The 23,532-nt window shown below is 48.0% G+C and overlaps 1 long non-coding RNA gene across 1 annotated transcript in view; it reads right to left on the minus strand.

Moving 5' to 3' along the window:
- Nucleotides 1-8,365: 8,365 nt before the first annotated feature.
- LOC146064629 (uncharacterized) overlaps nucleotides 8,366-23,532 on the minus strand; it is a 46,670-nt gene continuing 31,503 nt past the window's right edge. The window contains exons 3-4 of the long non-coding RNA XR_014471833.1: nucleotides 17,851-17,938; nucleotides 8,366-8,698 (exon numbers count right to left, since the gene is read on the minus strand). This is a non-coding gene — a long non-coding RNA (uncharacterized LOC146064629). The remainder of the gene's footprint in view (nucleotides 8,699-17,850; nucleotides 17,939-23,532) is intronic.

Here is a 23,532-nt window from a genome sequence, read left to right on the forward strand (position 1 = left end):
TACACTTCTTCATGATGGAAGCAGCTATGGACATCTGCTCTTATTCTGTAGGCTTTACAAGTTCATAGTTATTGATAAAATGCAAAAGCAAACATCATAACCTGATTTAGCTAAGACGTGACTGAAATTGTAGCGTTACATAGATCATCCAAACAATATCACAATCACGGTGCACCCGCTGCATGCTGGGAGATGGCAGCCACTGGTGAACGATGATGTTGCATGCTGCAGATGGCTGAATCTTGACCTTGACCTAGCTGGAGCCCTTTTTCTTTTTTTTTAGGGGGGACCAAACTCCAACTGGCCTTCACTGGACTATGATACATTTATGCCTGGACTATTGGGGGTTGTTCTGCAACATTAGGGGTAATGCTTAGCCTATGCTTTATACAGAAGTGTGAAGGGATTCATGTGGCGCATTTTTAAGGCTAGATGCATATACTTACCTGAGAATTGTCTATGGACAGATAAGCACACTACAACAGTGCACACTATGCTTTGTTTCTTTTTATTCCCCAAATTCTGATTTATTACAGTGGGTCATATGATCTAAAAGGTGGCCATACATTGCTGCAGCAGTGTATGGCCATCTGATCTAGGGATGACAATCCCAGGGTATTTTTTCAATCAAGGAATTCAGAAATGAAAAATGCTCAATCTTCCTAATTAAAAAAAAAAACAACCCCAAAAGCTGCCAGGGTGCAGCTTGGGTGTGCGGCGGCGCAATGGTGCTGCAGAAAGCGGTGTGGGGGTGCCGTTCTGACCTCCACACTGGAGATCGGGAATTGTACATTCTAATGCCAAAATCCTGGTATTAGAAACTCCAATCCCGGGATTGAAATCCTGGCAGTTTTGGGGCCAAATTCCTGGATCCTGCCGATCTCGATCCCGGGATTGGCCAACCTATTCTGATACCCCTTGAGCCACCCGGGAGCCTCCTGGACCGAAATGTATCACATGCAGTGTTTTGACATGTGATGCATCGCATGTGACTCCGTTCCCCGCTGCCGGGAAGGGATCAGAGTCATAGATTGGACGTGCACACAAGACCGCACATCGGTTGGGATGTCAAACACATCCGATTTGACCACTTTTCACTTGATTTCTAGGCCCGATCTCCACAGGTCTTCTGCACAATCTCCACAGGTCTTATGCACGATCACCACAGGTCTAATGCACCGTCACCACAGGTCTAATGCACCGTCACCACAGGTCTAATGCACCGTCACCACAGGTCTTATGCACCATCACCACAGGTCTAATGCACCATCACCACAGGTCTAATGCACGATCTCCACAGGTCTTATGCATGACTCCACAGGTCTAATGCACGATCTCCACAGGTCTTATGCACGATCACCACAGGTCTATTGCACGATCTCCACAGGTCTATTGCACGATCTCCACAGGTCTTATGCACGATCTCCACAGGTCTTATGCACGATCTCCACAGGTCTTATGCACGATCTCCACAGGTCTTATGCACGATCTCCACAGGTCTTATGCACGATCTCCACAGGTCTTATGCATGACTCCACAGGTCTAATGCACGATCACCGCAGGTCTTATGCAGGATCACCGCAGGTCTTATGCACGATCTCCACAGGTCTTATGCACGATCTCCACAGGTCTTATGCACGATCTCCACAGGTCTTATGCACGATCTCCACAGGTCTTATGCACGATCTCCACAGGTCTTATGCATGACTCCACAGGTCTTATGCACGATCTCCACAGGTCTTATGCATGACTCCACAGGTCTAATGCACGATCTCCACAGGTCTTATGCACGATCTCCACAGGTCTTATGCACGATCTCCACAGGTCTTATGCACAATCTCCACAGGTCTTATGCACGATCTCCACAGGTCTTATGCACGATCTCCACAGGTCTTATGCCTGATCACCAAAGGTCTTATGCACTATCTCCACAGGAATTATGCACGATCTCCACAGGTCTTATGCCTGATCACCAAAGGTCTTATGCACTATCTCCACAGGTCTTATGCACGATCTCCACAGGTCTTATGCACGATCTCCACAGGTCTTATGCCTGATCACCAAAGGTCTTATGCACGATCTCCACAGGTCTTAATGCACTATCTCCACAGGTCTTATGCCTGATCACCACAGGTCTTATGCACAATCTCCACAGGTCTTATGCACGATCTCCACAGGTCTTATGCACGATCTCCACAGGTCTTATGCCTGATCACCAAAGGTCTTATGCACGATCTCCGCAGGTCTAATGCACGATCACCACAGGTCTTATGCACTATCTCCACAGGTCTTATGCCTGATCACTAAAGGTCTTATGCACGATCTCCACAGGTCTTATGCACGATCTCCACAGGTCTTATGCACGATCTCCACAGGTCTTATGCACGATCTCCACAGGTCTTATGCATGACTCCACAGGTCTAATGCACGATCACCGCAGGTCTTATGCAGGATCACCGCAGGTCTTATGCACGATCTCCACAGGTCTTATGCACGATCTCCACAGGTCTTATGCCTGATCACCAAAGGTCTTATGCACGATCTCCGCAGGTCTTATGCACTATCTCCACAGGTCTTATGCCTGATCACCAAAGGTCTTATGCACGATCTCCACAGGTCTTAATGCACTATCTCCACAGGTCTTATGCCTGATCACCACAGGTCTTATGCACGATCTCCACAGGTCTTATGCACGATCTCCACAGGTCTTATGCCTGATCACCAAAGGTCTTATGCACGATCTCCGCAGGTCTAATGCACGATCACCACAGGTCTTATGCACTATCTCCACAGGTCTTATGCCTGATCACCAAAGGTCTTATGCACGATCTCCACAGGTCTTATGCACGATCTCCACAGGTCTTATGCCTGATCACCAAAGGTCTTATGCACGATCTCCACAGGTCTTATGCACGATCTCCACAGGTCTTATGCACGATCACCACAGGTCTTATGCATGACCACTATACACTACTAGGCACTCTATTCTTCTCTGTGTTCAGTTTCCTGTGCATGTGACTTACCATCACATATTGCTGACGAAGATCTGCCACTCACATATAGAGTAAGCAGTGTTATCAACAGGCTTTAATGCCGTTATCAACACATTTTCCTAACTGCCATTATATGTACAGCTCCATCATCCTGAAAATCTGTTTATTTGACCCTGTGGAGTATGAAGAGGTCAATGTTTATCTCTTTCTGCAGCAATTAGAAGTGTGAAAAATTTTTATTCAAATATATGTAACAGGAGATTTTGATAGTCAAAATCTCCTAGAAGGTTAGCCAAAATCTTCCTATTTTTCTCCTACTTAGTCTATATTGTCTAGCAGAGATTGCTTAGCATAGATAGACTGTGCAGGCAAGGCAATTTTGACTAGATCATAGACTATCATTACTCATTATTTATGCTGCTTTCAGACCGCAAAACCTGGTTTTAAATGTTTCCAAAAAAACGTGTCCCCTTTCTCACCGCATATCTGAAACGGTATTAAAAAGTTTCAATGCCATTTTTGTGGTCTGAAAGCATCCCTTACCGTGCAGGCATTTCCAAACCCCCCCCCCCACTGAGGCATCCTATCATCCCCCCCCCCCCTCCCCCCCTACCTGGCCGGTTTGGAAATGCCTCCATCCGGCACTGCCTCCGTGCATATCTAATGAGGCGCACAGTGCATATTTAATAAGCGGGTCCCCCGACCTGCTCATTAAATATGCACTGCGCTGGGTCCCGCTCATTAGATATGCACAGAGCAGGACCAATAGTGCTCACTGCTGCCTGGGTCCCATTTAGACACCGAACCTTTCAGACCACACATATTACCGTTTAATACGGTTAAAAAATGGCAAAGTACCGGCTTATAAGTGCGGTCTGAAAGGGGCATTAGACAAAAACTCTTAGTTAAAATCTCTTGTGCCTCTAGTCAAAATTGCAGAGGCAAAATTGTCCATTAGCCAATATCTCACCGTGTGTACAGCCCTTTACATTCTCTATCCCCAAGTGGTTTATGTTAGCATTTTGTATTCCCAATTTGCATTCTGCCCAGATGCAGCAATCTTGGCATTTACATAATATAAAATGACATGCAGAGCACTGGAAGGAAAGGAACCAAATATAGTCTTCCCAGCAGCCTAATGAGCTTTTATCTGGTTTACTTTAGGTTGCAAAGAACAGTTCAATTGCAATCTGTGTTATTGTGCTTCTGCAATACCTGACTGGTGACAAATAACATTAAAAACATGAAGTGGTTTGTATCAGCACAATCAGCATGTGATGTCACAATCAGCATGTGATTCACTCGCCCATTACACTCCACATGCCATCGTCATAGGATAGCATAGTTTTAACTAAAGGCCTCTATACACTATGGCAGGTATTCAATGCCGCAGCGAGCGGCCGGCGAGGGGGTTAAACAGCGAGGATTGCTGAAAACCAGCGATCCTCGCTGTTTAACCCCCGCGCCGGCCACTCGCTCTATTCAACCTTCTGGGGAAATCCTCGCCGTCACAGGACGGCGAGAATTCCCCAAAACAGCGAGACCCTTGCAGTTTTTAGCCGCGGGTCTCGCTGCTTCTGGAGCCACATCCTCCAATTTCCCCTCGCTCAAAAAACGGAGCGAGGGGGAATTGGCGGATGCGGAGGCTGCGTTGAATGCTGTCAGGGTGAGTGGTGACAGCGAGCAGGAAGCCCTGCTCACTGTCACCACTCGCAAACAGCATTGAATACTTGCCTATGTGATTTGGGCACGATTTCACCCGATTCAGATGAGACATCCCGTCCAACCCGATGCGCGGTCCCATACAAATGAATGGGAAGCCACTGAATGGATTTTTTTTTTAAGTGCATCCGCTGGCACTGCCCAGCAGCGGCATCCTCTCCCCAGCTCGCGGTCCCCTCCTCCGTCCCACCTGCTCCCTACGTTCGGCTCTCTGGTCGCGGGCATCCCCCTCCTGTCCCCCAGCTCCCCTCGCCAGCATCCGCTGCCCACCTGCTCTCTCCGTCTGCAGCTCCAGGGTGTTGCATGTGATTAATTGCATTTCATTTATCACTTGCAAAACTTGATACATGAAGTGCCTAATCGTATGTGATCCAACCCGGGGAGCTGCCGGGACAGTCAGGTCCGACTTGTCCTTAGGACAAGTTGGGGGCCATAAGACTATGATAAGACTATCAATGCTTTTTTTTTAGACTATTATGTTTTTGGGGATTTTTTTTTTATTGCTAACAACTACAAAGACTACTTTTTTTTTCTTATGACTACTTTTTGTTGTCTTTTTTATCTCTAGTGCAAAGGACTAAAAAGTGCTAAGGACTACAAAGGCTAAAAAATGTTTTTTATTTTCTTATAACTATTTTTTTTTTGCCTTTTTAATTGCTAAGAACTACAAAGACTACACTGTTTGGTTTTTTTTTTGCTGAAGACTTTTTGGTACTTGTGTATTATCACAGCGCCCCTGATGATGGTCGCGCAATGTTTTTATCGCATCGCATGCCATACACCCAATGGCATGCGATGCGACACTATACGATTAAAAATTGTACAAGCACCCTAATGGGTGCTTACAATGTAAAATGCACCCCCTCGCCACGCTTTGGGCTCGGTGGCTCGCCACACTATATAAAATCAACTCCACGCTGACGTGGATAGTGGGGGTATGAAAAGGTCGTAGGATGCGTACCGCCGCCCCTCGCGGGCTCGCTTCGCTCGCCACGCTTCGGGTTCACCTTTATAGTGGGGGGTGACGTGGGGGTGCATTTAACATTGTAAGCACCCATTAGGGTGCTTATACAATTTTTAATCGCATCCCATCGCATTGTATGGCATTGTATGCCATATACAATGTCATACAATTTTAAAATTGTATGCCATTGTACAACATTGTGCGATATCGCATACCATCGTATGCCTTATGGTATGCAATGCGATGGGCGCCGTGATAATACACAAGTACCGACTTTTTTTAAAAATTTTCTAAAGACTGCTAATTTTGTCTTGTTTTTTTTTATATATTGCTCTAGACTGCGAATCTTTTGGTTGTGTTTTTTTTATTTTTTGCAGAAGCATGTTGAGCTTTTGTTTTTTTCCTCAGCAGAACAATGTTAATTTTTTTTTTGTTTCTTTTTTTGGTACAGAAGACTGCTTTTTTTTATGTTGCAGAAGACTGCTAAGTTTTTTGGGGGATTTTTTGGGTGATGTTGTTCTAGCCATGTTTAAGTTTAAAGTGCTGGCTGCACTCTGGGCACCCCTATTTATAACCTCTGTTCGGGCATGCTGATTGTGACATCACTTGCTGATTGCGACCGAGTATAATCTAGGAAGTAGAAGTAGTTAGGAAAAGAAAGTGGGGAATCTCCTTTCTATGCTGCTATGGTTACTCACCATCAAACTACTTTTCCTCTGTTCATAGCCAAAAGGAAGCCCAGGATTTACTTTTCGGCTGTGCGTTGCTCTACAAATTGGGAGCAGACGGTGACGTCACATGACATCATCTGCCCGGCCCGAGCAGGCTGGTTAACACCTGCGTTTGCCCTTGAAAATTGTCCCATTGGGAGGTGTTCGTGTGTAGACCACAAAGTGACTTAAATGCGCGTCCCTACCGTTCTGAATCTGCCCAGGATTTAGAATTAATCAGATCATTTCAGTGCAGTCACTCAGAAGGTCCTGTACATCTAGTGCAGATGAGCAGGGCCTTCTGAGTGTTTCAGCAGCGGTGGCGGTTCTGGGCCCCAGGGGCAGCAGCAGCGGAGAAAAAATAATTCAAAATGTCCGTGGCCAGCCAATCACACCTTGCCACATCATCGCCCCGCCCCTAGAGCTGGGTATATTAGAAGTCTGATGGCGAAGGAGGAGCAGAGAAGAGCTCTTCGCTCCCAGGTGAAGACAACGAAGAATCCCCTGGGTAAAGAAAGAAGAAGCAGTTTAATTAAATATTTTAAAACCTGTGTTTGTGGTTTTATTTTAATATTTCCTAAACAGGGGGACATGCGGGCCTTTAATGCCCCACATGTTGGTACCTGTGGTTCCCCCAAGTACCAGCATGTGGGGCAGGCTTGCTGGGACCTGTAGTCCTACTGTAAAGGACAATATTACTGTTTTAAAACAGCTATCCACCCTGCACCCACCGCCCAGGCTTTATTTTAACCCATTATTTGAATTGAAATATTTTTTATTCCCCTCTAGTCGCCTAAACACTTTCTGTGAGAGATTTTAAATCTCTCATGCTGAATCTCCCATTATGAATATCTGGCACAAATCTCTCCGTGTGTAGAGTCCTATAGAGTCCCTAAATAGTAGATAACAGCAATATTGTGTTTGTCCCTCTGTACCCTGCTCTGTAGGAGACCTCAGAGGCTCAGCACTGCCTCTGATTAAAAACCCTCCCATGATGAGGCTGCTGCTGCTGTCCTCCACGGGCCTGAGAAGCAGGTGATGAGCTCCATCAATCAGAGCTCAGCTCAAGCCTCTGACCTCTTGTGCAAAGTCTCATGGGACTTAGAAAACTCCCAGTAATGCACTTCACACTTCATTCACACTCAGGGGGAAATTTACTAAGATGTGAATTCTACTTCACATGTGATGTTGCTCTGGGCAACCAATCAGAATCTACTTCTTATTTATTCAGCACCCTCTGGAAGATAGTAGACAGGATCTGATTAGTTTCCCATAGCAAAATCACATGTGAAGTAGAATACACATCTTAGTAAATTTCCCCCTCAGTGTTGCTTCGCTCCCGATGCTCAGCACCATTAATCATTGTCACATTGGCAGATAGGTGAAGCTGCAGCACTACCCCACTCCCATCCACAAAACCTTTAGCTAAATTATAATTTTTTGCCAGCCACAGGGGGGCCCTATATAGAGGGGGGCCTGAGGGTACTGACCCCCTGAGCTCCCCCCCTCCCCCTTAATCCGGCCCTGGTATCGCCCCATTGTACAGCTAAAGGAAGGAAATCAATATCTCAGTTATGAATGTTCAGACGGGAACTCACAGAGCATGGTTGCTGAATACCATTCAGTTAAGTTTACTGTCAGCGTGAAAGAGACCTCCTTGGCACTTGGTGATTTCTAGTTACAACCCCTACGTGCTGGCAGAAATATTAGCATTACAATGCGTCACTAAAAAGGGCTGTTTGGCTTAAAGTTTTTATTGAAGAAGCTGTCAGGGTGGCTGGCACCACTGTCACTGAGATTCAGTCATGTAATACGTGTAATCATTTACATAATGGACACATAAAACTTTCCTAAAGTAAACACTATGTTGAACAAACAACTCAAATAAGATCACAATTGTAACTTGCTAGCTGGCAGCCCAATATCTTAACATATGAACTTTGCTTCTCTAGCAGAAAGTTATATGGCTGGGGGACAAGGGGGGTCAGAGATCCGTGTTACACTGTAGGTCTTTGAGAGGTGCCATACTGTACACGATGTATTCAGTATCCTGATCTTGTTCTCCTGTTAGTTCCACATCAGCGGCTGGAGCCCAGCTGACTTCCCCAGTTTACATGATGTGCCTGTGGCATTCCTCTCTTGGCAAGTAAAGATCGTGTGGATGTATTCTGCAAGGGACAAGCCAACTTTCCAGTGGGGTATGAATGTAATGTAATAGATCCGCAAGTGCACAGGTTCCTAAAATGCACTTCTCAAGGACTCCTCACACAGCAGGTTCAAGGACATATCTAGAAATGGTCTATTCTTAGCTGGGAGAAAAGGAAAAAGGAAAAAAAAAAAAGAAAAAAACGTAACTTTGGACAGATTTAGGGGTCTATTTAATACAGAGCCGGCCTTAGGCATAGGCAAACTAGGCAATTGCCTAGGGCATCTGGAATGCCTAGGGGCATCAGCAGCTTCTGCTGATTAAAATGATATGCAGCATGCCTATATTCTGTGTGTGAGTGAGGCTGTATCTGCATATGAAATAGTGTATTCATGGAAATCACTGTAACATAGCATTCCGTATGCAGGTACAGCCACAGTCGCAGACAGAATATAGGCATGCTGCATATCATTTTAATCATCGGAAGCTCCTTGTGTGTGCTGGTCATAACAATGCAAATAAGAGGAATTTTCAGCAAAAAAGGCACCCAACATTAGCAGAACTGGCCAGGAGCTGCATGGCTTATTGAGTCAAGATGTATGAGGAAACATCTGTATCCAAGCAGAGGCAGAGGTCACAGTATTAGCGGCTGTGTGAGTGCTGTCTGCGGGTGGGTTGGTTGTGCAATCGTGTTCAGCATATGTGTGTCATGAATAAATGCATTAATAATGTGCAACATATGTGTAACAGGCATTATGTGTGTCATGTGTATAAGGGCATTATTAATGTGCAACATATGTGTAATGGGCATTATGTGTGTCATGTGTATAAGGGCATTAATAATGTGCAACATACTATGTGTAAGGGGCATTATGTGTGTCATGTAAAAATGCATTAATAATGTGTGACATATGTGTAACAGGCATTATGTGTGTCATGTGTATAAGGGCATTAATAATGTGCAACATATGTGTAATGGGCATTATGTGTGTCATGTGTATAAGGGCATTAATAATGTGCAACATATGGGTAAGGGGCATTATGTGTGTCATTATGTGTATGAAGGGCATTAATAAAGGTTGGCATAATATGTAAGGGGCATTATGGTTATAAGGACATTAATAATGTGTGTCATGTGTAAGGGGCGTTACTGTGTGGTATTATCAGGGGTGCCGAGAGAAAGGGGTAGGGAGTACAAATTACCCAGGCCAAAGTCTGATGGAAGGGCCCAGTGGGGGCCCCGGGCCCCATCCCCTTAAGTGACAGCAGCAGCTGCAGCTCTTCTCCTCTGCCCAGCACACACTGCTTTGTGCTGGGTTGCAGTGTAGCCATGGAGGTGCTTAAAATACAATATTTTCTCAGGATTTTTTCTAAGGGTATAATGTGAATAATGTGAGGAGTAATGTATATAAGGTAAAGTGGTACTACTGTGTGATGTAACATGAATAAGGGACACCATCGCATGATATACTGTGATAAAGTTGCACTACTGTGTGGCATAATTTGAATTGGGTGTACTATTGGGTGGCCCTTCCCAGCAAGAACACACGCCTGTTTGGGCTGCGCACTGAATGTGTGCACTGTTTCTATTTAAAATATTGCGGGTAGGAGCACCAAAATGATGACTACTATGATGAGGGTTGATGGTGCTGGGAAAGGGGAGCAGGGTCAGAGGCGGAACTAGTGGCGGTGCTAGGGGGCACCAGCCAAATTCTTGCCTAGGGCGTCATTTAGGCTAGGGCCGGCTCTGATTTAATAATATAAGAAATGCTTTTCTCTAGAATTTTTGTTGGAATTAGAATGTTGCAGAGAAATGACTGATATCTTCACCTTTTGTTTTTGCACAGTCCTGTAGCCCAAATAGATTTCAAAAGGGGCTGTCCACATATAATATTTATATAAACACGAGAAGCAAGGCTCCTCTCAAAAAAAATAACGTCATCTGTGGATGGCGCTATGTCTGCCCAAAAGATGAACGTGCGATAGAAAGCAATCTCAGGTCTATCCTCACCGGGACAGGTCCTTTTCGCATCCAATGAAAGGAGGGGTAGAGATCAGAAAGAGAGAAGAGGATGTTGGGAAGATCAGAGAGATGGGAGGATGAGAGTGTGAGAGTGAGAGAGGTGAAAGACTCATGGGGACATAAAGATACATTAACATTTGTCACGGCTAAAGGGCTGGATGGAGTCGTGTGGTGCACAGGAACCGGAGACGGACCAGGAGGAGTAGGATTGAAACGTGCAGGTTTAATAACGGATTTCATAAATGATAAACTTCACTCAAATACTTCTTTAAGTGACAGTTGGAATAAATTAAATAGAGTCCAGCACAATACTAATAACGGGCAGGGAAATCTGGAAACGTATACTTGGTGAGCCAGAGTACATAGATGAGGATCCGGAAGGAGGTTGATTTGATGACAGAAGAAATGGATCCGGATGACTGAAAGATGATGGAATGAATGAGTTGTATGAAGGAGGACAGCGGGAAGCTGTGCAGGGTAATTCTGGGACACAAGCAGGAACAAGCACTAGGTAGGACTTGCAGCATTGGTGTCAGGAGAAAACTTCCTTGTAGCAAGATGCAGGGAGCAAGGCGCCAGAGTCAGGAGAGAAAGAGCCAGGATCCGGGAATCAGCTAGGAGTTGTGAATGACTCCAAAGACTCATTGCACTGACACTGAACAGCCTAGGCAGATCCCCTATATCCCCAGGGGATGGCTGCCATTGGCTGTCAGCACAGGATGAGGAGGGAACCTCCACTCTGGGCCAATCTGTCTCCTGCCCTCAACCAAGATGGCGACGCCGGCCTCCCGGCACCACTACTGCTGCCATCCCTACCCAGAGCTGCCGCTACCCGCACACCGCAGACCGGAGCCTGCACACGCTAGCCGGCGGCGGGCGCGGACGGGTGAGTACTGTACCCGCCGCGCTCCGTCGCGGCTACGTGTGACAGTACCCCCCCTTTTCAGGGTGACCCCAGGGCGCCTATGGGCCTTGTGCGGATTTCTCTGGAGAAATTGCTTTACCAGTTTTGGAGCGTGCAAATCAATGGAATCCACCCAAGAGTTCTCTTCGGGACCAAACCCAACCCATTCCACCAGATACTGGGTACGAGAATTGCGGCAACGAGAGTCTATAATGCGTCTTACCTCGAATTCAGCCCCACTTTCGGAGTTAATCTTGGGCGGTTTGGGAATCTTCTTTTGATAAGAGTTCAACCTTAAAGGCTTGAGGAGGGACACATGGAAGGAATTCGAAATCCTTAGGGAAGGAGGAAGTTGAAGTCTATAAGCGACAGGATTAATGACTTGGATGATAGGGTATGGCCCAATGAACCGGGGAGCTAGCTTCATAGAGGGCAGACGGAGGCGTATATGGCGGGTAGACAGCCATACCCGGTCTCCGACTTTCAATCTGGGCGCTGCCCTTCTTTTCCTGTCTGCCATCCTCTTGTATCGGGCGGAAGATTTAAGAAGAGCGGTGTGGACATCCGACCAGATTTTAGCAAAGCGTTGTAATGAAGTGGTTGCTGCAGGAACTTCGGAAGAGGATAATTCTGAGAAATCCGGAGATCGTGGATGTTTGCCGAATACTGTAAAGAAGGGGGTGGTTCCGGAGGAAGAGTGATAGGAGTTGTTATGCATATATTCTGCCCACGGGAGAAGATCCACCTAGTCATCTTGGGAAGACGAGACAAACAGTCGGATAAAGGCCTCCAAGTCTTGATTCACCCGTTCTGTCTGGCCGTTGGTCTGGGGATGAAAGGCAGTGGAAAACTTGAGTTTGACCTGTACCGCGGCACAGAGAGCTCTCCAGAACTTTGCAACGAACTGTACTCCGCGGTCGGATACAATCTCTTTGGGCAGTCCGTGAAGTTTAAAAATGGTTGAGATGAATAGCTGAGCCAGTACTGGAGCAGAGGGGAGACCTTTTAGTGGGAAAAAATGGACCATTTTCGAGAATCGGTCGACCACTACCCAGATTGCGGTATGACCTTTTGAGGGAGGTAGTTCGCAAATGAAGTCCATTGACAGATGGGTCCATGGTTCTGTGGGAATGGTTAGAGGGCGGAGAGGACCAGCGGGAGTTGTTCTGGGCACTTTATGCTGAGCACATCTTACACAAGAGGCAACGAAGTTGGTTACGTCGTGGCGGATGGTTGGCCACCAATAAGAACGTGACAGGAACATCAAGGTCTTTTGTGCTCCTGCGTGCCCTGCGAAGCGGGAAGAATGTGCCCATGACAATATTTTCTTGCGAAGTTCGGGGGGAACGAACGTTTTACCTGGAGGAGGAGATGGCTGTACGGTTACTTGGGCGAAGACCAGCGGATCGAGGATTGGACGAGGAGGTGTCTCTAGGTCAGAGGTCGTCTCAAAGGAGCGGGATAGAGCGTCTGCCTTAGTATTCGTGGTTCCAGGTCGGAATTTAATTTGGAAATCAAAGCGTTCAAAAAACATGGCCCAACGGGCTTGGCGGGCAGTAAGGCACTGAGCCTGTTTAAGAAAGGACAGATTTTTGTGGTCTGAATACACGGTGATCTTATGTCGTGCCCCCTCCAGAAGGTATCGCCACTCCTCTAACGCAGTTTTGACTGCAAGCAACTCCTGTTCCCCGATGGGGTAATTCTTCTCTGCTGGGAGGAATTTTTTGGAGAGGAAGGCACAAGGGTGTAATTCTTGATCCTCACCTTTTTGTGACAAGATGGCCCCGATCCCTTCCGAGGATGCGTCCACCTCGAGAATGAAGGGCCTGTCGAGGTCTGGTTGGAGGAGGATTGGTGCCGTCATGAATGCTCTCTTTAACTGCTGGAAGGCAGAGGATGCTTCTGGCGACCATCGGCTTGGATCAGCTCCCTTGCAAGTGAGAGCAGTGAGGGGAGCAGCGATAGTAGAGAAGTTCCGGATAAATCGCCGGTAATAGTTTGAGAACCCTAGGAATCTCTGAATTCCTTTGAGTGTTGTGGGGGCTGCCCAGTCTTGGATGGCTCTCACCTTCTCTGGGTCCATTTCTATCCCAGTGGCGGAGAGAATGTGACCCAAGAATGGAATGGACGTGACCTCAAAAACGCACTTTTCCAACTTGCAGAACAGTTGATTTTGGCGAAGACGTCGTAGGACTTCGGACACTGTCTGTCTGTGAAGTTGGAGATTTGGAGAGAAGATGAGTATATCGTCTAGATAGACTACGATGGAGTGGTACAGCAAGTCCCGAAAGATATCATTTACAAACTGTTGGAAGACAGCGGGGGCGTTACAAAGGCCGAAGGGCATCACCAGGTATTCATAGTGGCCGTCGCGCGTGTTAAAAGCCGTCTTCCACTCGTCACCTGGACGGATCCGGATCAAATTGTAGGCCCCTCGCAGGTCCAATTTAGTAAAGATTGCTGCCCCTCTGATCTTGTCGAATAGTTCTGCGATAAGGGGTAAGGGATAGCGGTTTTTAATGGTGATGTCGTTCAGGCCCCTATAGTCGATACATGGCCGAAGACCGCCATCTTTCTTTTTCACAAAGAAAAACCCGGCCCCGGCCGGAGAAGTAGATGGTCGAATGAAACCTTTGTTTAAGTTCTCTTGAATGTACGAGGACATGGCCTCAGTCTCAGGTAGCGACAGGGGATAGATGCGGCCACGAGGAGGGAATTTCCCGGCCACCAGCTCTATCGGGCAGTCCCAAGGACGGTGAGGAGGCAGGGTGTCGGCGCCACCTTTACTGAATACATCTGTAAATGAACGATATGGTGCGGGTATCGACAAGGGTGGAGCTGAAGAGGATAAAGGACAGTTACCCTCACGTTGTGGATGGGTCTGGTAGACCGGAAGGATCTGAGGAATGCAAGTAGACTGGCAATCTGTTCCCCAGGCCTTGACCTCCATATTGGTCCAATCGATGTGTGGGTTATGTTTGGAGAGCCAGGGAAGGCCCAGGACCATTTGGTGTGAGGACTGTGGAAGAATGAAGAATTCGAGGGTCTCTTGATGTAGAGCTCCTATGAGCAGTGTCACCGGGGTGGTCTGATGGGTGATTTGTCCACTACGAATTCGACTCCCATCCACTGCAGTGAGAACCAGCGAGTGATCCAGGGGTTGCACAGGCAGGGCATGTTGGGTAACAAAAGAAGAAGAAAGGAAGTTTCCCGCTGCTCCAGAGTCCAATAGGGCCTGAACTCTTTTTCTCCCTTGGGGACACACAAGGGTAACCGGAATGGTGGAATCAGAAGAAGAGGGAGATGGAAGCAAGACTCCTAATCGGACCTCCCTCGGGGAGATTAGGAGCGGTCGTTTCCCGGCCGCAGCGGGCAGGAGGCCAATAAGTGAGCTGAGGAGCCACAGTACATGCATAGATTCTCTCGCCGTCTTCGGGACTTCTCTTCGAGAGAGAGACGGGAGCGGTTGATTTGCATGGGCTCATCTGTTGACACCGCAGGAGGCGGGGTTGGTTTGGAGGCTGGTGCGACATTGGAAGGAAATCGAGGGCGAAGGCGATCAGAGCGATTCCTCTCAAGTTGGCGTTCTTGGAGTCGCAGATCGACTTTGTTACATAATGAAATGAGTTCAGCCAGGGTGGAAGGAGAATCGCGAGTTGCTAACTCGTCCTTGATGCGCCCGGCTAGGCCGTTCCAGAAGGCAGAAACGAGAGCCTCTTCGTTCCATCTGAGTTCGGAAGCCAGGGTTTGAAATTGTACGACATATTGTCCCACTGGGCGACTGCCCTGACGAATCCTTAGGATCTCCGTGGCTGCGGAGGACACTCTGCCAGGCTCGTCGAAGATGCGACGGAAGGAGGCCACAAATTCTTCATAGTTATTGAGGATGGAATCCGCACGCTCCCAAAGGGGGGACACCCACTCCAGGGCTGGGCCCGCCAGTAGGGACACGATGTAAGCCACCCGAGTCTTGGGAGAGGGGAAATTGGAAGGCTGGAGGGTAAAATGGACGTCACATTGATTCAGGAATCCTCGACACCCCCTCGGGGACCCGTCATATTTACTGGGGGTTGACAGGTGTAGCTGGTGAGGAGCAGCTGGCCCAGGGGGAGCAGCAGGGGCCGAAGCTCCGGAGGTTGGTGCTGCTGAAACTGAGGGAGCCGCCTGAGGTGATGACAAGGTCTGGAGAAATTGAGCCACTTGACGCTGGGTAGTCTCTACTTGTTCCAATCGAGCCATGATGCCTTGAAGAACATCCGTCATGGAGGCCTGTGCTTCACCCGATTCCATCTGGTCAGTGCAAACTGTCACGGCTAAAGGGCTGGATGGAGTCGTGTGGTGCACAGGAACCGGAGACGGACCAGGAGGAGTAGGATTGAAACGTGCAGGTTTAATAACGGATTTCATAAATGATAAACTTCACTCAAATACTTCTTTAAGTGACAGTTGGAATAAATTAAATAGAGTCCAGCACAATACTAATAACGGGCAGGGAAATCTGGAAACGTATACTTGGTGAGCCAGAGTACATAGATGAGAATCCGGAAGGAGGTTGATTTGATGACAGAAGAAATGGATCCGGATGACTGAAAGATGATGGAATGAATGAGTTGTATGAAGGAGGACAGCGGGAAGCTGTGCAGGGTAATTCTGGGACACAAGCAGGAACAAGCACTAGGTAGGACTTGCAGCATTGGTGTCAGGAGAAAACTTCCTTGTAGCAAGATGCAGGGAGCAAGGCGCCAGAGTCAGGAGAGAAAGAGCCAGGATCCGGGAATCAGCTAGGAGTTGTGAATGACTCCAAAGACTCATTGCACTGACACTGAACAGCCTAGGCAGATCCCCTATATCCCCAGGGGATGGCTGCCATTGGCTGTCAGCACAGGATGAGGAGGGAACCTCCACTCTGGGCCAATCTGTCTCCTGCCCTCAACCAAGATGGCGACGCCGGCCTCCCGGCACCACTACTGCTGCCATCCCTACCCAGAGCTGCCGCTACCCGCACACCGCAGCCTGCACACGCTAGCCGGCGGCGGGCGCGGACGGGTGAGTACTGTACCCGCCGCGCTCCGTCGCGGCTACGTGTGACAACATTTGTATGATAATACTGGAGAGACATGAAGGAAGTATGAGGTTTGAGAGTCATGGGGTGACATGAGGTTAGAGCAGGGCTGGGCAATTGCGGCCCTCCAGATGTTCATGAACTACACATCCCAGCATGCCTTGCATCAGTTTCAGCATGGCCACATAACAAAACTAATGCAAAGCATCCGGGGATGTGTAGTTCATCAACATCTGGAGGGCCGCAATTGGCCATCCCTGGGTTAGAGAGATGGCTTCAGAATGATAGGTCAACATTCAAGAGGTCGACAGTCAGTAGGTCAATCTCATGTGATCGACATGCATTAGGTCAACCGGTACATGGTCAATAGGTTGACAGGGTCGAATAGTTAACATGACAATGCTTGACATACCCAACGACCGGTGGAACATAAAACGGGACCACGCCATGGCGATAAGGGCTGTTTGCCGCGTCTGCAGCACAGATGTATGAGGACACACCTGCGGACCAGATTCAGTAAGGCAAAGGAAACAATAATTTTGTGTTTGGAACAAACCATGTTGCTATGCAAGGGGAGCAAATACATTTCTATGGTTTCCCTGCAGGGTAAATACTGCCTACTTTTGCATGTAGCCCACACATTTCTTTTATTTTCCCACTGAAATTTAGATTTCAGTTTGAGCAAACCCCCACCCAAATCTAAATAATCTCTCCACCTGCAGTGCAAAAAGGTTTTGCCCATTTGCGTGATTTTTGGCTTTGCTAACAAAGCTGAACCAGGCCCTGTATGTTTTACTAGCTCAGTCTTATTAAAAGGTTATGGTAAGAAACACAGCACTCTAAAAATAGTATGCGGCAAGTCAGTGCAACTACCCATCCATTTCAATTGATTCTTTATGGTATTTTATGTTACACATCCATTCGCAGCCTGTGCGAACATACGTGGCATACAAGGGGGGGGGGGGGGGGGGGGGTACCGGCATTCGGTGGGCGGCGTCTGGGGGACCCCATATTCCGCAGTGCTTTACAGAGAATATTTGGACATTCACATCAGTCCCTGCCCCAGTGGAGCTTACAATCTATATTACCTACCACATGTCCACACACACATTCACTCATCGGTCAATTTTTTAGGGAGCCATTTAACCTACAAGTATATTTTTGGATCATGGGAGGAAACCGGAGTACCCGGAGGAAACCCACGCAAGCATGGGGAGAATATACAAACCCATAACCTCAGTGCTGTGAGGCAGTAATGCTAACCATTACACCGTCCGTGCTGGCCGGGAAGGGTTATGGATTAGGACTAGGGCGTCGAATACTCACCAAATACTGCTGTTGAGATGTCGCCACAAAAACTGCTCTGCACGTGACCACCAAGACCCAGAAGAAGCCGCTGGAGCCACCGCTGCCACTAGGAGAAAGTAAGACAGTGAGGGTGGCTTGGCATCATTTCATTAGGCTTGTGTATGGAGTCATAAGCATTTTGATGACATCTACACGTTTGCACAGGGGGCGTAGACAAGGTCATCAGACCAGGATATGAGCAGCTATTTAGGACCTCTTTAGAAGTATCTGTTGCACTTATTATAGGGCAGGCACAAGCCCGTTCTGATGATAATTATGACGTAAAAGTGTATAGCTCTGTGTATAGCTCTGTGCACAGCTCTGTGCACAGCTCTGTGCACAGCTCTGTGTATCCTCAAACATTTCTTTTGAGCAACATGAACCCATTTTACTTCCAAATCCTTTTTGGCTTTAAAATCTCTATTTAGAGAAGTGTAATGTTTTAGTGCAATTGAATTCTGCTTTAAAGAATGTGTGTAAAAGCACCGTGACCGATGTACTCTGCTTGTATAAGAGTAGGAGACTAGAAGAGTAGAAGCATCTGTAACAAAAGTATAATACTGAGAATCCTACACCTGGAGTACCGCAGAGTCATATTAATGCAGCTACTATATACCACCATGCTATCATTTCTAGCCTAAATGTATTAGAAATGATCTTTTTTTTATCTATGTTCATCAAATGACTAGTCACCAGCCAGTCAAAACGACCCAGGGCCCTGCCATCAATTGTCGTTTGGGGTGAGGAGCAGCATTAGACTTTTATTATATAGGATGCGTTACATACTAAGGCAGTGGTTCTCAACCTCGGTACTCAAGTACCCCCAACAGTGCATGTTTTCCAGGTCTCCACATTGAATCACAGGTGAAATAATTAGCTCCAACTGTGGATCTTTTAAAATGTGTCAGTAAGAAATGAGTGCACCTGTGCACCTGCCGGGTGACCTGGAAAACGTGCACTGTTGGGGGTACTTGAGAACCACTGCACTAAGGGGTAAATTTGTGCAGCGGTTGAAGATGAAAAGTTGCCCATAGCAACCAATCAGATTATATCTATTATCATTTAGAAGGTGCAAAATAAATAAGAAGCGCACTCTGATTGGTTGCTATGGGCAACATCCCATGTTAGTAAATTTACCCCTAAGAGGGTCTCCAATTAGGTGTGATAAAACACGGAACATACATATTCCACACAGATGCTGCCCTGTTTGGGAATAACACCAACGTTGTGAGGCTGCCATGTTGCACATGTGTATTATCCTGAAATCACGGGTGCGTACCAGGAAAAACATTGACCCTTCAAGGCAAAAAAGGGATTTTTGTAAGAACTTACCGTTCGAATCCCTTTCTCTGATATGGTCCTGGTAACACAGCTCAACACTGGGATGTAGGAGGGTCCGTAGGAGCCAAGCACCTATCCTAAAGCTTTTGGAGGGTAGGCTCCTCCCTTCTGCATCCCAGACTCCTCAGTTCAATCTTTCAAAGCCAATGGAATACATTAACTCAGTACAAACGCCTGCACATATTATATGCACAATTTCAAAAATAACTTTTCAACCATATATAACATGAAACATCATAAACACTGGCATACATACTGAGCGTAAGGGAGGGATCGCTGTGTCACCAGGACCATATCAGAGAAAGGGATTCGAACCGTAAGTTCTTACAAAAATCCCTTTTTCTTTTTCAATGGTCCTGGTGACACAGCTCAACATTGGGACGTTCCAGAGCCGGTCCTTTGGGAGGGTACGCTCAGGTCTGCAGCTCTCATCACTGCTCGCCCAAATGATGCGTCCTCCGACGCGAACTCATGGAACCTATAGAATTTGGCAAAAGTGTGAACAGATGACCAAGTGGCGGCCCTGCAAACCTGCTCAGCTGTGGCCCCATGTCGAACCGCCCAAGAGGTGGCGACCGACCTGGTGGTATGCGCATTAATCCTGGCGGGCACAGGCCTACCAACCTTAGTATATGCAAAAGCAATGACAGAACGCAACCACCTAGCAATGGTCTGCTTAGAGGCAGGCCAACCAATCTTGTGCACATCATACAAGACTAGCAAAGTGTCAGTCTTCCTGACACCCTTCACCCTGTCCACATAAATGCGCAAGGCGCGCACAACATCCAAATTCCTCAATTTGTCCCTTTTTTTTTAACCCTCTGGGGGTTGAAACACAGGCAGAACTATCTCCTGATTCAGATGAAAAGCAGAGACTACTTTTGGCAAAAATTGGGGTACTGTTCGAAGAACAGCCCTGTCATCATGAAAAATAAGAAAAGGAGACTTGCATGACAACGCTCCCACTCTGATACTCTCTTTGCTGACGCAACAGCCAACAAAAATACAAGCTTCCATGTAAGGAACTTAAGGTCAGCCGACCTCAGCGGCTCAAAAGGTGCCTTTTGAAGACACTCCAGTACCAGCGATAAATCCCATGGAGCCACTGGTTGCTTGTAGGGAGGTTTCAATCGTGAAACCCCTTGCAGGAAAGTTTGCACCTCCGGTAGCAAAGCTATCCTTTTCTGGAAATAAATCGACAAGGCCGATATCTGTACCTTGAGTGATTGAAGGCTTAACCCAGACGAAAAACCATCCTGCAAAAACTCCAACAATTTTGAAAGTCGAAACCGCGATGTATGCGACTTCTGCCTTTCACACCACCTAATATAGGTCTTCCAGACCCTATAATAGTTTGCTGAAGACACTGACTTCCTAGCTTTTACCATGGTGTTAACCACAGCCTCCGAGAAACCCTTGTTCTTCAATAGCCAAGCCGTCACATTTAGCCAAGCTGAATCCATGTGTAAGAACGGCCCTTGGTTTAACAGATCTGACCTCAGAGGTAGACGCCACGAGTCCACAGACAATCTCTGAAGCCTCGAGTACCAGGACCTCCTTGGCCAATCCGGGGATACTAGAATCACAGGAATTCCTTGGGACTGGGTTCTTTTCAATACTCTCGCCAGCATTGGAAACGGCGGAAAGGCATAAAGCAGATTCCCCTCCCAGGGAATAGTCATTGCATCCACTGCTTCGGCCAGTGGATCTCTTGTCCTGGCATAGAACCTGGGCACCTGATGATTTAACCTCGATGCCATCAGGTCCACCTCCGGAGTTCCCCACTTCAGTGTAATCTGATGAAACACCTGTGGGTTCAGGCTCCATTCCCCTTCTAGCAGCTCTTCCCTGCTCAGGAAATCGGCCTCGATATTCTCCTCCCCCGGGATGAATATCGCTGACAACGCTGGAACATTCTGTTCCGCCCACAAGAATATCCGGGAAACCTCCCACATGGCCAGCCTGCTGCGTGTGCCTCCCTGATGATTCAGGTACGCCACAGCCGTGGCGTTGCCGGTCTGAATCCTTAAAGGAAGACCCTGCAATCTTTCTCTTGCCAGAGATATCACTTGCCACACAGCCCGCAGTTCCAGGATATTGATCGGCAAGGCAGACTCCTCCGAGGTCCATAAGCCCTGGAGGCGCAGGTCCAAAACCACTGCCCCCAGCTCCTGAGACTGGCGTCGGTAGTGACTACCAGCCAGTCCCAGGACTGCAGAGACTGACCCCACTGAAGGGAATCCACCTCCATCCACCAATGCAGGGAAGACCATGTCTCTGGAGACAACACTATGTGCTCTGACTTCATGGTCTGAGTATTCCCTGATCAAGATGTCAGGATGTTCCACTGGAACACTCGAGAGTGGAACCTGGCGAACTGTAGCGTCTCGAAAGTCGCCACCATTTTCCCCAACAGTTTGAGACACCTCCAAACCGATGGGCTCTGAGACGCCAGGATCTCCCGCACCAAGGAGGCCAGGTCCCTGGCCTTTGTCTCTGGTAGGAATATCCGATGTAGATGGGTATCCAGGACAACTCCCAGGAACTGGAGTCTCTGTGACGGCACCAACTGAGACTTTTGTAAATTTAAAAGCCAACCGTGAGCCTGCAAAAACCTGATGGCTTCTGCCAAGTGACTCTGCAACTTTTCCGCCGACTCTGCTTTGAACAGCAGGTCGTCCAAATACGGAATCACAGTGATTCCCCTCAGTCAGAGGGCCGCCGCCATTACTGACATTATTTTGGTGAATACCCTTGGTGCTGTGGCCAGACCAAAGGGCAACGCCTGGAATTGCAAATGCAGGTCTACTATCACAAACCTCAAAAGACCCTGATGTTCCGGATGGATTGGCACATGAAGATATGCGTCCTGGACATCCATGGACGCCAAAAATTCTCCCTGGTCCAGGCTTAGCAGCACAGACCGTAGAGATTCCCTCTTGAAATGGTCTACCCACAGATGGAGATTCAAGGACTTTAAATTTAAGATTGGTCTGAAAGACCCGTCTGGCTTGGGCACCAAAAACTGAGTGGAATAAAAGCCTTTCTTCCACTCCGCTCGAGGGACCGGGACAACCACCCCTTTCTCTAAGAGAGATTGAGCCGCCGCCAAAAGGGCAACACGGAGCCGTGACTCCTTTGGCAGTGGTGTAGGAATGAATCTTCTCGGAGGAAGACCTTTGAAGGGAATTCTGTAACCCTGGGATACAATGTCTAGCACCCAGGAATCCCGGTCCAACAATGCCCACACAGCCCTGAACCATCTCAGACGCCCCCCCCCCACCTTGACCACCGCTGGGGTATTCCCCAGGTAGTCATGCAGAGGGCTTGTCCTCTCCTTTGGTGCTTGGTTTCTTATGAAAGGAACCGAACTTTGACTTTGGGGCCTTGCCCCTGGACTGAAACTTTCCCCTAAAAGACTGTCCTCGAAAGGACGCACCCCCTCTAGGGGAGGGCCGAAAGGACAGCCTAAAAGCAGAAAACCTTGAGGCCTGCTTAGCTGCAGGAGCCGGCAGGAAGGTACTCCCATGGCCTGCTTAATAATTTCTTCCAGCTCTGAACCAAACAACAGCTTTCCTTTAAAAGCTAATGCCTCTAAGGCCTTTTTTGATTCATTATCCGCCTCCCAGGCTTTAAGCCAAAGCACTCTCCTGGCATTGACGGACACTGTGGAAACTCTGGAAGCCATTTTGAGAGCTTCCTCCTCAGCCTCAAGCACATACTCCGCAGCTGCTTTAAGCTTCTCAGCAATCAGCAACACACATGGATCAGTATGTAAAATTGTACACGTCATTGGCCCACACAATCATGGCCTTAGAGACCCAGGCTGATGCTATAAGAGGGCGTAAAGTGTAGCCTACCCCCTCAAATATTGCCTTGAGGTTACCTTCCAGCTTCTTGTCTATGGGCAGGGCCGGCGCCACCACTAGGCAAATCTAGACATTTGCCTAGGGCGCCGGCCACTGGAGGGCGGCATTTTGCCCCCCGTGCCGCGGGGGTACCTGTCCTGCGGCGCTGTGTATTTAAAGCTGGCGGCGGAGGCAGCGAGGGGTCCCTGCAGTCAATAAATAACGAGCGCTATCCGCCGGGCTATGCGGAATCGCTTCTGTTGTGAAAACACTGTCCGCACGCCGATTGGCTGAGATTCAGCCAATCAGCGTTCCCCGTGCGGCCAGTGTTTTCACAACAGAAGCACTTCCGCATTGCCCGGAGGATATCGCTCGTTGACTGCAGGGACCCCTCTCTGCCACCGCCGCCAGCTTTAAATACACAGCGCCGCAGGACAGGTACCCTCCCCCGGCACCGGGGCGCCCCCACCCC

This window comes from Crinia signifera, chromosome 3 (assembly GCF_055691185.1).
Source record: "Crinia signifera chromosome 3, ASM5569118v1, whole genome shotgun sequence".
NCBI classification, from domain to species: domain Eukaryota; kingdom Metazoa; phylum Chordata; class Amphibia; order Anura; family Myobatrachidae; genus Crinia; species Crinia signifera.